The 14,237-nt window shown below is 40.1% G+C and overlaps 1 pseudogene; it reads right to left on the bottom strand.

Moving 5' to 3' along the window:
- Window positions 1-9,416: 9,416 nt before the first annotated feature.
- Window positions 9,417-10,078, bottom strand: LOC102974627 (RNA-binding protein with multiple splicing 2-like; annotated as a pseudogene).
- Window positions 10,079-14,237: the final 4,159 nt, after the last annotated feature.

Genomic DNA, 14,237 nt, shown 5'->3' with positions numbered 1-14,237 from the left:
CTTGTTTTTTTATCCATTTAGCCAGTCTGTGTCTTTTGGTTGGAGCATGTAATCCATTTACATTCAAGGTGATTATCGATATGTATGTTCCTGTGACCATTTCTTAATTGATTTGGGTTTGTTTTTGTATGTGTTCTTCTTCTCTTGTGTTTCGCACCTAGAGAAGTTCCTTTAGCATTTGTTGTAAAGCTGGTTTGGCGGTGCTGAATTCTCTTAGCTTTTGTTTGCCTGTAAAGCTTTTGATTTCTCCATTGAATCTGAATGAGATCCTTGCTGGGTAGAGTAATCTTGGTTGTAGGTTTTTCCCTTTCATCACTTTAAATATATCCTGCCTTTCTCTTCTGGCCGGCAGAATTTCTGGTGAAAATCAGCTGATAACCTTATGGGGATTCACTGGTAGATTATTTATTGCTTTTCCCTTGCTGCTTTTAATATTTTTCCTTTTTATTTAGTTTTTGTTAGTTTGATTAATATGTGTCTTGGTGGGTTTCTCCTTGGGTTTATCCTGTGTGGGACTCTCTGTGCTTCCTGGGCTTGACTATTTCCTTTCCCATGTTAGGGAAGCTTTCTACTATAATCTCTTCACGTATTTTCTCAGACCCTTTCTCTTTCTCTCCTTCTTCTGGAACCCCTATAATTCAAATGTTGTTGTGTTTAATGTTGTCCCAGAAGTCTCTGATTCTCTCCTTATTTCTTTTCATTTTTTTTTCTTTATTCTGCTCCATGGCAGTAATTTCCACCATTCTGTCTTCCAGCTCACTTATCCATTCTTCTGCCTCAGTTATTCTACCACTGATTCCTTCTGGTGTATTTTTCATTTCCCTTATTGTGTTGTTCATCACTGTTTGCTTGTTCTGTAGTTCTTCTAGGTCTTTATTAAATAGTTTTGTATCTTCTCAATCCGTGCCTCTATTTTGTTTCCAAGAGCTTTGGATTGTGTTTACTGTCATTACTCTGAATTCTTTTTTAGGTAGAGTTCCTATTTCCTCTTCATTTATTTGGTCTTGTAGGTTTTTACCTTGCTCCTTCATCTGTAACTTATTTCTCTGTCGTCTCATTTTTGCTGATGGGTGGGGCTGTGTTCCTGTCTTGCTGGTTGTTTGGTCTGAGGCATCCAGCACTGGAGCTTGCAGGCAGCTGGGTGAAGCTGGGTCTTGGTACTGCGATGGGGACCTCCAGGAGAGCTCAAGCTGATTAATATTCCCTGTGGCCGGGAATTCTCTGGCAATCCAGTGGCCTAAACTCAGCACTCCCACCACAGGGGTCAGGCCCAGCCCTTGGCCATGGAACCAAGACCCTGCAAGCCACATGGCGTGCCAAAAAAAAAAAAAAAAAACATAAACCCCAAGACAAATAACAAAAACAAATAAAAACAAACAAACAACTACAAAAATAAAACAAAGAAAGCAAAAAATAAGAAAACAACCAACCAAACAAAAAAATCCACAAACCCAAAACAAATAATAAAAAAAAAACTAAGACAAACAAAAGACAATACAAAAACAAAAAACAAACTAAAAAAAGAAGCAAAGAGAACAGAAACAAACACACAAAAATGACCAAAAAAGATAAAAACAAAACACAACAGGGCTTCCCTGGTGGCGCAGTGGTTGAGAGTCCGCCTGCCAATGCAGGGGACGCGGGTTCGTGCCCCGGTCCGGGAGGATCCCACATGCTGCGGAGCGGCTGGGCCCGTGGGCCATGGCCTCTGAGCCTGAGCGTCCGGAGCCTGTGCTCTGCAATGGGAGAGGCCACAACAGTGAGAGGCCCACGTACTGCAAAAAACAAACAAACAAAACAACATAAAAACAAAAAATAAGAACAAACAAAATACAAAACAAAAAGTAGGATAAAAGAAAAACAGAAAACAAACCAAAAAAAGAACAAAACAAGAAAAAATAAAATAAAAATAGAAAAATAAAAATATATTAAAGAATAAAAATAAGACAACAGTAACAAAACACAACAACAACAACAAAAAAGAAAAATTTTCTGGGGACTCTGCAATCAGTGTCCATGATTCCACAGTGAGCTACAGCCAACCACTGCCTCCCCAGGATGCCCTCCAAGGCCTTTCTTTTCCCAGGCTCTAAGTAAGTCTCTGGATCCGCTGTGTCAGCCCCACTTCTGTGTGTGTTTCTTCCACCAGTTTCTGCTTCTGAAGCTGCCCCAGAGCACATATGCCATTGCAGGCCAGCAGGGGCGCAGGCATCAATGGAGGTGGCCGCTGGGGCCCATATAGCCAGAGGAGGCTTTGGTGGGGCAGTACGCTGGCCCACTGGGGCCACAACATTGGCTTTAAAGCTGCCAAATTTAGGAAGCAAGCCAACTGCAGACCGTAAGTACAGTTATCCCAGAGAAAATTATGTTCCCAGAACCTAGTGCTTGTTGCCAAAGCCCAAAGCAAAAACTTATTCATGTCTGAAGGGGGAAAGAATGGAGAAAATTTTGATTCAATACACCAAGATACTATGGTTAGTCTACGTCAGTTGACCGGAGTTACAACCTGGGAGTTTAAACTCCATTGGAAAAAAAAAATGTCTAGCAAGAGGGTAAGTTTGGCACCATGCATTAACATACTTAGGGGAGAAAGCCACCTATATATACTGTATCCCATTTCAAAAGTGGCATTTTAAGAAATGCTATGCTCTTACTAATGTTTTGTAATGATGCAGTCCCGGGCACTAAGTCTTATTATGGAACCTTCATTCCTCATCCAACATATTCAGTCATCTTCATTTCTAATTTTCCCTTTGGGCAACTCAATGTTGGGATGAGTGTGGCTCTGTCCAGGGTCATACTTGGCATTCTCGTGTGAACAGGCATTTTCTTCCTCCCTCCCTCCCTCCCTTCCTTCCTTCTTTCCTTCCTTGCTTCCTTCCTCTCCTTCATTTCCTTCCTTCCTTCCTTTTTTCTTTCTTCTTTCTTTTCCCCAGGCTCCAGTATTTATTGTTCCAGGAAGTTAACTGGAAGGTAAGCTAAAAAGAATTTTGCTGGGAAGACTTGCACAACATTTACACAAACCCATTTCCTAGAATGTTCTCTGAGAAAAGAAGACTGCATGGGAGAATAAGAGAAACATTTCATATGCCTCTCTGTGTAGGAGTGAACAGGCATTTTCAATGCTATGCTACAGTGACTCTCTGCAGAAGCCTTTGAAACTTGCTTCTGGGGGTGGTTTCTCTTTCATTCCCCATGTCTGCTTCAGCTGGAAGATCAAAGCTCGTTCTGATAACTGTGTTTGGACTCCTAGAACCCTAGTGAAAATCATTCTTCTACTATAGACTGCTCCTTAATACAATAAGCTGTGCAGTTTGGGTCCTGGGTATCTAAAGCTATGTTAAAAGCATGTATAATTGATGGATCTTGTATAGAGTAGCCAGCTAAATATTCTCAGCTAAAGTATTCTCAGCTAAATATGAATTTCTGATAAACAGATACATTTTAGCATATCCTAAATATTGTGTGGGATATACTTAAAAACAACAAGTTTTTGTTTTTGTTTTATTTGAAATTCATATTTAATTGGGCATCCTGTATTTACATTTGCTCAGTCTGGCAACCCAAATCTTGAGCTAACTGGACACCACGTGGTGGGGATGACTCTTCAACCCAAGGACAGGCACTTAAGCCAAAGGTTGTCCCTTCCACACTTTCTTCCTTGGCACTGAATGGAAGATGCCTTTTGGAGCAAACTGGTCTGCTTAGCTAGGTGCTGCTTAGCTAGGCCTGGCAGCCACATCAAGCTGGAATCTCAGTAGTTCCCTGTGTCATAGGTGGAGTGCAGCTCTCTTGCAGTTTAAGAGCACTAAATATTGTTCCCACCACCAATGCCTTAGGAGGTCTGACCCCACCTCAGTCTTTCCTGAAGACTCTTGTTTCAGTGATAATCAAGGTCATGCTGCACCAGCCTTAGCATTAAACCCTTCCCATGAAGATGGTGGACTAGGAGGATGCAGGTTTCCTGTCTCTGCATAACTAGGGCACCTACCAGGCACTGGTGGTGGGGGGCACAGACACCTAAGGGGATGGGAGAAACCCCTGAGCAACTGGCTACGCCACAGCTTGCAGGATCTAGGTACCCAGGCCAGGGGTTGGGCCTGAGCTCCAGCAGTGGGAGCGCCAAGTCCCAACCACTGGACTAACAGAGAAACTCAGACCCCAGGGAATATTAATCAGAGCAGGGTCTCCCAGAGGTCCTCATCTTGGCACCAAGTCTACCCAACTGCCTGCAAATTGCAGTGCTGGAGGCCTCAGGCCAAACAACCAGTAAGACAGGAGTAAAGCCCCACCCATCAAAAAAATAAGATGACAAAAAAATATGTTACAGATGAAGGAGTAAGGTAAAAACCTACAAGACCAAATAAATGAGGAGGAAATAACAACCTACCTGAAAAAAGAATTCAGAGTAATGATAGTAAAGGTGATCCAAAATCTCAGAAATAGAATGGAGGCATGGATTGAGAAATTACAAAAATGTTTAACAAAGACCTAGAAGAACAAAAGAAGAAACAAACAGTGACAAACTACACAAAAACTGAAATGAAAAACACACTAGAAGGGATCAATAGTAGAATAACTAAGGCAGAAGAGCGAATAAGTGAGCTGGAAGATAGAATGGTGCAAATAACTGCTGAGGAGCAGAATAAAGAAAAAAGAATGAAAAGAACTCAGAGACGTCTGGGACAATAGTAAACACTCCAACATTCGAATGATAGGGGTCCCAGAAGAAGAGAAAGAGTAAGGGTCTGAGAAAATATTTGAAGAGATTATAGTCAAAAACGTCCCTAACATGGGAAAGGAAATAGCCACCCAAGTCCAGGAAGCACAGAGAGTCCCATACAGGATAAATCCAAGGAGAAACATACCAAGACATATTAATCAAACTAACAAATATTAAATTCAATGAAAAAATATTAAAAACAGCAAGGATAAAGTTATCAGCTGATTTTTCACCAGAAAAATCACTCTCTGCAGGCCAGAAGAGACTGGCAGGATATATTTAAAGTGATGAAAGGGAAAAACTTACAGCCAAGCTTACTCTACCCGGCAAGGATCTCATTCAGATTCAGTGGAGAAATCAAAAGCTTTACAGACAAGCAAAAGCTGAGAGAATTCAGCACCACCAAACCAGCTTTACAACAAATGCTAAAGGAACTTCTCTAGGTGGGAGACACAAGAGAAGAAGAAGACATACAAAAATAAACCCAAATCAATTAAGAAAATGGTAATAGGAACATATGTATCGATAATCGCCTCGAATGTAAATGGATTACATGCTCCAACCAAAACACGCAAACTGGCTGAATGGATAAAAAAACAAGCCCCATATATATGCTGTCTACAAGAGACCCACTTCAGACCTAGGGACACATATAGACTGAAAGTGAGGGGATGGAAAAAGATATTCCATTCAAATGGAAATCAAAAGAAAGCTGGAGTAACAATACTCATATCAGACAAAATAGACTTTAAAATAAAGACTGTTATAAGAGACAAGGAAAGATACTACATAATGACCAAAGGATCAACCAAAGAAGACATAACAATTGTAAATATATAAGCACCCAGCATAGTTGCACCTCAATATAAAAGGCAAATGCTAACAGCCATAAAAGGGGAAATAGACAGTAACACAGTAATAGTGGGGAACTTTAACACCCCACTTACACCAATGGATAGATCATGTAGACAGAAAATAAGTAAGGAAACACAAGCCTTAAATGACACATTAGACCAGATAGACTTAATTGTTATTTATAGGACATTCCATCTGAAAGCAGCCGAATACACTTTCTTCTCAAGTGCACACAGAATGTTCTCCAGGATAGATCACATCTTGGGTCACACATCAAGACTCAGTAAAGTTAAGAAGATCGAAAACACATCAAGCATCTTTTCTGACCACAACACTATGAGATTAGAAATTAATTACAGGAAAAAAAAAACTGAAAAAACACAAACACACGGAGGATAAACAGTATGTTACTAAATAATCAATGGATCACTGAAGAAATGAAAGAAGAAATTAAAAAATACCTAGAAACAATGAAAACGTGTTGATCCAAAACCTATGGGATGCAGCAAAAGCAGTTCTAAGGGAGAAGTTTATAGCAATACAATCCTCCCTCAAGAAAGAAGAAAAATCTCAAACAATCTAACTGTACACCTAAAGCAACTAGACAAAGAAGAACAAAGAAAACCCAAAGTTAGTAGAAGGAAAGAAGTCATAAAGTTCAGAGCAGAAATAAATGAAATAGAAGAAAAGAATAGCAAAGTCAATAAAACAAAAAGTTGGTCCTTTGAGAAGATAAACAAAATTGATAAACCTTTAGCCAGACTAATCAAGAAAAAAAGAGAGGACTCAAATCAATAAAATTAGAAATGGAAAAGGAGAAATTACAACTAACACCACAGAAATACAAAGGATCATGAGAGACTACTACAGGCAACTATATGCCAATAAAATGGACAACCTGGAAGAAATGGACAAATTCTTGGAAAGGGACAACTTTCCAAGATTGAACCAGGAAGAATTAGAAAACATAAACAGACCAATTACAAGTAATGCAATTGGAAGTGTAATTAAAAATCTTCCAACAAACAGAAGTCCAGGACCAGATGGCTTCACAGGTGAATTCTATCAAACATATAGAGAAGAGTTAACACCTACCCTTCTCAAACTCTTCCAAAAAATTGCAGAGGGAGGAACACTCCCAAACTCATTCTACGAGGCCACCATCACCCTGATAGCAAAACCAGACAAAGATATCACACACACAAAAGAAAATTACAGGCCAATAACACTAATGGACATAGACACAAAAATCCTCAACAGAATACTAGCAAACAGAATCCAAGAACACATTAGAAAGATTATACACCCTGTTCAAGTGGGATCTATCCCAGAGATGCAAGGATTCTTCAACATATGCAAATCAATCAATGTGATACAGCATATTAAATTAAAGAATAAAAACCATATGATCATCTTAGTAGATGCAGAAAAAGCTTTTGACAAAATTCAATACCCATTTATGATAAAAACTCTCCAGAAAGTGGGCATAGATGGAACCTACAAGACCATGTATGACAAACCCACAGCAAACATTCTCAATGGAGGAAAATCCAAAAGCATTTCCTCTAAGATCAGGAACTAGACAAGGATGTCCACTCTCACCACTGTTATTCAACAAAGTATTGGAAGTCCTAGCCATGGCTATCAGAGAAGAAAAAGAAATAAAAGTAGTACAAATTAGAAAAGAAGAAGAAAAACTGTCACTGTTTGCAGATGACATGATACTATATATAGAAAATCCTATAGATGCCACCAGAAAACCACTAGAACTAATCAATGAATTTGGTAAGGTTGCAGGGTAAAAAATTAATGCACAGAAATCTCTTGCATTCCTATACACTAACAATGAAAGATCAGAAAGAGAAATTAAGGAAACAATCCCATTTACCATCACAACAAAGAGAATAAAATACCTAGGAATAAACTTACCTAAGGAGACAAAAGACCTGTATGCAAAAGACTATAAGACACTGATGAAAGAAATCAAAGATGACACAGACAGATGGAGAAATATACCTATCGCAACAAAAAGAATAAAATACCTAGGAATAAACTTACCTAAGGAGACAAAAGACCTGTATGCAAAAGACTATAAGACACTGATGAAAGAAATCAAAGATGACACAGACAGATGGAGAAATATACCTTGTTCTTGGATTGGAAGAACCAATATTGTGAAAATGACTATACTACCCAATGCAATCTACAAATTCAGTACAATCCCTATCAAATTACCAATGATGTTTTTCACAGAATTAGAACAAAAAAATTCACAATTTGTATGGAAACACAAAAGACCCCGAATAGCCAAAGCAATCTTGAGAAAGTAAAACAGAGCTGGAGGAATCAGGCTCCCTGACTTCAGACTGTACTACAAAGCTACAGTAATCAAGACAGTATGGTATTGGCACAAAAACAGAAATATAGATCAATGGAACAGGATAGAAAACCCAGAGATAAACCCAGGCACATATGGTCACCTAATCTATGACAAAGGAGGCAATAATATACAATGGAGAAAAGACAGTCCTTCAATAGGTGGTGCTGGGAAAACTGGGCAGCTACATGTAAAATAATGAAATTAGAGCACTCCTTAACACCATGCACAAAAATAAACTCAAAATGGATTAAAGACCTAAATGTAAAGCCAGACACTATAGAACTCTTAGAGGAATACATAGGAAAAACTCTCTATGACATAAATCACAGCAAGATCTTTTTTTTTTTTTGATGATTTTTAAATTTTGCATTCCATATATTATGCAGTCTCAAATGCTCACAGGATCAGCAATTACAATAGCCACCTCGTCTCCCAAGTCTGAAAATGGCAAGACAGCCACAGCTGCAGCCAAGGCAATGCACGGATGTGTTCACGAAACAAAAAATTGCACAATTTTCCTTCATTTTTCTTAAACTAATGGCTGATGCTAAGGCTCACTGATGGAGAACAGAAACCCTTTTCTTCTTCTTGCCTCAAACTAAAATGTTAAACTTATCGGACAGGGTGGACAAGGTCTCTTCAATAATTAATTGCACACACACACGAAAAATCCTTTATGTTGCATAAATATTTTGTTACACAGGGTACAAAAATACTTTCACTTTTTGGTTGGTTTTGAAGTTTGGAAATAATTAGGAGCCATGGCAGGGGTGGGGTGCGCCGTGTAGAGGTAAGCAAAATTGGGCAGAGAAAGGCTTTTCCTAATGGCTGTTGGCCCATCTGAGAGGGAGGAAGCAGAGGACCCTGATTTGAAATGACCATGAAAACGCTCTGTTTTGGCTGGGTGGTCCTTCCTGTTCAGCCTGGAAGTGTGTGGATGGTGGAGGCACCAGCCGCTGGGCAGAACTGGCTGCAAGTCTTGGTCCTCACTGAAGCAGGGTGGGTGCAGGAGAGGGGGTGAGGGGATAGGGGCCGGGAATGATGAACCATTAGTGGGCAGGACTTGTTGCTGTGGTGACACAATGTGAGAACAAACTGTACACTCACATATTTACCAGTTTAAGTGTCTTAATTCATGCCAGGAAAACATGCAAAATTAAACGCCTCATTTCTTTGAGGTGGGTCTACGGAAACAAATATGGACTGGGGTTCAGGCCTTGCTGAGTCCCAGCGAGACCTCCGAGCTGGGTCTGGGGGTCCCGGTGAGAAGGCCCCTGAATCCTGCCATGAGGCCTTGGAGAGGGGCTTTGGGGCAGGACAGGGCTGAGGAAAAGGAGAGAAAGGAAACAGTCCACTGAATTGGGCTTAAAATTCACAGTCTTTGGAGGGAAGCAGCAGCTCTGCATGGGCCACCTGGGGGCAGTGGAAGCTCAGGGTGGCTTCCTTCCCACTGGGGTGGGGGCTTCGAGCTGTGGTGACCAGACTGAAGAACTAACAGAACTGATGATATTTCCATCCTTGCTGGGTGGTATCAGAGGAAGGGTACCAGCGCACCTGAGCATGTAGGGCGGCAGCGGCAGCAGCAGTGGCGGCTGGGTAGGTAAACGCAGCATGTGAGATGGCTGGGGTCAGCTCTGTGGTGTACAGAGGGTAGGGGGCCCGGGCCTCTAGGGATGCGGGGATCAGAGTGGCCTCCATCAGGTCATAGGGGTATCGTGCGATGAAGTGTGCTCCAAGGGCGGGGTGAGCATTGGTGGAATTTGGTGTAGCCATTAGCTTGTTCTTGGCCATCTTGGTGTTGGCTTTGGCAAACTCTCGCCTCAGGGTCTGCGGGTTCTCAGGGTCAAAGCGAATAGCGTTCAATGCATTCTTGGCCGCTTCTGTTCCTGCCTGGCTGTCAAAGATCACAAAAGCAACAGGCTGTCTCAACGTGAGCTTGATCAGGGACCCTTCATACCCTTGGATGTCCTGAAGAACAGGTAGAGTTCTCTGGGTTTAATATGCACAGGGAGCCCACTGACGAACAGTGTCCGGACCTCCTCCTCCTCCGGCGTGCCGCTGGAGCCCGAGCCCGTGCCGCTGCTGTGCTCGCCGTCCGGCTTCAGGCTGCTCATGGTGCGGGGGGTGGAACGGAGGTGGGAAGGGGCGGGGGGAGCTGGGCGCTCTGGGGTGAGGGGCTGGTGGGGGGCAGCTGCAGCATTGGACTGGGTCACAGCAAGTTTGGCGGGTGCAGGAGGCGGGGAGGGGGTGAGGCACTGGGAACTGGAACCCACAGCACGATCTTTTACGACCCACCTCCTAGAGCAATGAAAATAAAAGCAAAAACAAGTGAATAGAACATAAGTTAACTTAAAAGCTTTTGCACAGCAAAGGAGGCCATAAACAAGATGAAAAGACAACCCTCAGAATGAGAGAAAATATTTGCAATTGAAGCAACGGGCAAAGGATTAATCTCCAAAATATACAGACAGCTCATGCAGCTCAATACCCAAAAAAACCAAACAACCCAATCAAAAAATGGGCAGAAGACCTAAATAGACATTTCACCAAAGAAGACATACAGATGGCCAAGAGGCACATGAAAAGATGCTCAACATCACTAATCATTAGAGAAATGCAAATGAAAACTACAATGAGGTGTCACCTCACCCTGGTCAGAAGGGCCATCATCAAAAAAATATACAAACAACAAATGCTGGAGAGGGTGTGGAGAAAAGGGAACCCTCTTGCACTGTTGGTTGGAATGTAAATTGATACGGCCACTATGGAGAACAGTGTGGAGGTTCCTTAAAACACTAAAAATAGAACTACCATGTGACCCAGCAATTCCACTCCTGGGCATATACGCAGAGAAAACCATAATTCAGAAAGACAGATGCATCTCAATGTTCATGGCAGCACTATTTACAATAGCCACGACATGGAAACAAGTTAAATATCCATCGAAGATGAATGGATAAAGAAGATGTGGTACGTATATATAATGGAATATTACTCAGCCATAAAAAGAAATGAGATTGCAGACTTTGGTGGTGGCCAAAACTTCAGGAGAACAGTCCCAAATTTTGTTACCAACATAGATAATTTCCAAATATCTATAAACAACATTTAAAACGCAGGAATATATTCTGCTTTCCTTTTAGCAGAGTTTACATAAACTTCCCCATTTAGTAGCAATATGCCTTGACTTTCTTAAAATTTTCTTACATTTTGCTTTTCATATCACTGTGAAATGATTTCAACATCCACCCAAGTAGATGCCATTTTCTAAAGCTGATGTATTTGTCCCCCTTCAGTGCCACCCCCAAAACATCTAAAGGCATCACTGTTCCCCGCCAAGACACTTTCATCCAGCAAATAACTGTTTGCATAATTTTTAAGAGCCAGTCTGGACGTTAGAGATGTAATAGCAACAAGACAAAGTTCTTGCTTTTATGGAACTTCCATTATAGTGGGCAGTTAATCACGATAAATTGAGAGATAATAGTAGTCAGTACTCTCCAGAGAAACAGAACCAATATGATAGGTAGATAGATAAATAATTGGGAATTGGCTTATGGAATTATGGAGGCTGGCAAGTCCAAAATTTGCAGAGCCAATGTCCCAGTTTGTGTCTGAAGACCAGTAGGCTGCTGTAGAACCAGGAAGAGCTTATGTTCCAGTTTGGAGGTCATCAGGCAGGAGACTTCTCTCTTATGTAAAGAAGGATCAACTTTATTAGGGTCTTCAACTGATTGAATGAGGCCCACCCATGTTATAAAGAGCATTCTGCTTTATTTAATCTACCAACTTAAATGTTAGTCTCATCCAAAAATTCCCCCACAGAAACACCCAGAATAATAATGTGCAACCAAATAACTGAGCACCTTATGACCCAGTCAAATTGACACATAAAATTTACCATCACAAGAGATAAAAAATAAGTTGAAAAATAAAATGTTTCATGACTCTTAGGCTACAGAGAAATTAAATCTGTGACCTTCTCACATGGTGATATGAGAAAAAGTGACTGGGGAAGGGAAGAGATTAAAATAGGTATGTGTTTAAGTTACAGTACTGTCCCAGACTTTAAATACATTAGCATTCAGATGCCATCCTGTGGCTGATGATTCACGTTAGGTTTTACTTGTTTCATGTCATTCATCTCACATCTGTTGAAATCTGTTGGACTGTCTGTCAGAGTCAATGGAGTTGCTGTCTTAAGCCCCCAGGGTTTTTGCTCATATTTCACGTGTATTATTATTAGTAATTCCATGCTCGATGGGTTCAGGGTACAGCCATGCCAGCTTTACTCCAGGATCAAATGCCTTCTTTGGTTATAATGGAGCTAATTCAAGCACACTATAAAATAAAATATTCATGGTCAGTGTACATAAGGATGCCATAACAGAAATATTTACACACTTAAACTGACATACAGAATCACTTTACAACCCTTATGTTTAGTGCAACAATAACATCATTACATAGAATAAACAGGACTGAATCATTTCCCAAATTCTGGGCCTCCATAAATAGCAGTCTGCATTCTTGGCCCAGTGTTATAATCTTTGCTTTGTAACTTTATGCAATCTAATAAAAGACATCATAAAAATGGTCTTGGGCATGGCCCATAACCCATGATTTGTCTTTAAGACACATTGTCATTATTGTGTAGGCCAAATCTTTAAATTCTTTTCACACACAACTACCCCCCACCACCTGCATTGTTCAGAAGGCCCACTAAAGTCAAGAGAATTAATTGCTAGCTTTCTCTTTAATATATAAATGTATCAAATCAACACTTTGTACACCTTACACTTACACAATACTATAAGTCATTTAAATCTCAAAAATAAATTTTTACAAATGTTTTGGGACAGGAAGCAGATCCATGGTTGCTGAGGGTGATGGGGAGAATCAGAAGGGCAGGGTTACAATGGAGCAGGAGAAAACTTCTGGGGAGTATGGCTGTGTTGGTTAGCTTGATTGTGGTTATGGTTTCATAGGTGTATAAATATATCAAAACTGATCAAATTGTTTACTTTATACACATCCAGTTAATTGTATAACAATTATAGCTGAGTAAGCCATTCAAAAAACAATAGAAGGCAATTTACTCTTAATTTTATGAATTAAAAAATATCAAACAAATTATTTGCCAGCTGCCTGGGCACCTGCAAATAGAGGCACATCACAGAAGAGAGTTGCCACAATTGTTTTGCTAGTCAAACTCAGGTGAACAAAATTGAATAAATAAAAAGTTTCATGCATAGTCTTTTATTTATTTTACTTGTTTGCTTATGTATTTATCATACTGTTATGAAGAGTCACAGTTGCCTGGCCAGCTGCAGAACTATAACTCTGACCATCACTTCTACCCATTTCTTTCCCTGGCCCTTAAACCCTGCCTCAAATTACCAACCACGCTGCATTTTCTATTTAGCATCCTCTTGATGTCTTAGAATACTTTAACATGACTAAAAAAAAAAGTTGTTTAGTTCTAAATGTCCTTTGAACTTAAAAAAAAAAAAAAAGGTGGGGGGCAGGTATTATGTTCATAGCAGCACTATTCACAATAACCAAGAGGTGAAAGCAATCCGAGTGTCCACTGTCGGGAATGGATAAACAAAATGTGATATATACGTATGGTGGAATATTATTCAGCCTTAAGAAAGAAGGAAATTCTGACACATGCTACAAGTTATCCCTGGGTATTTTATTCTTTTTGACACAGTTGTATATGTGTCTATCAAATCAAGCTTAATTGTGTCATTCAAATCTATGTTTTCTTCTTACATCAACAAGAGATGTTTGGTAAATTTTCTACCATGACATTGGATTTGCCAATATCTTCTTGTAGTTCTATAAATTTTTGAATATTCAAATTAATTTATTTGGTGTATACATGTGTGGAATTTTTATAACTTCTTATGAACTGAACATTTACTATTGTATAGTAAACCTCTATATCCCTGATGATGCTTTTGGTTTTAAAGTTTTATATTAATACAGTCACACCAGCTTTCGTTTAATTAGCATTTACCTAACATACATTTTCCATCCTTTTACTTTCCAACTCTCTATAGCTTTATGTAGGTCTGTCTTACAAATCAGCATATGGCTGGATTTTTAAAAATCTACTCTATCACTCTCTTTTTTCATTGGCAAGTTTAGTTCATTTATATTAACTGTGATTATCATCTTACTTTTTTTTTTTTTTTTTTTTTTTTTGCGGTACACGGGCCTCTCACTGCTGTGGTCTCTCCCGTTGCGGAGCACAGGCTCCGGACGCGCAGG

This window comes from Physeter macrocephalus, chromosome 11 (assembly GCF_002837175.3).
Source record: "Physeter macrocephalus isolate SW-GA chromosome 11, ASM283717v5, whole genome shotgun sequence".
Classification (NCBI taxonomy): Eukaryota; Metazoa; Chordata; class Mammalia; order Artiodactyla; family Physeteridae; genus Physeter; species Physeter macrocephalus.
Note: the sequence above shows the minus strand (reverse complement) of the source record. Positions and strands in the feature narration are given on the sequence as shown.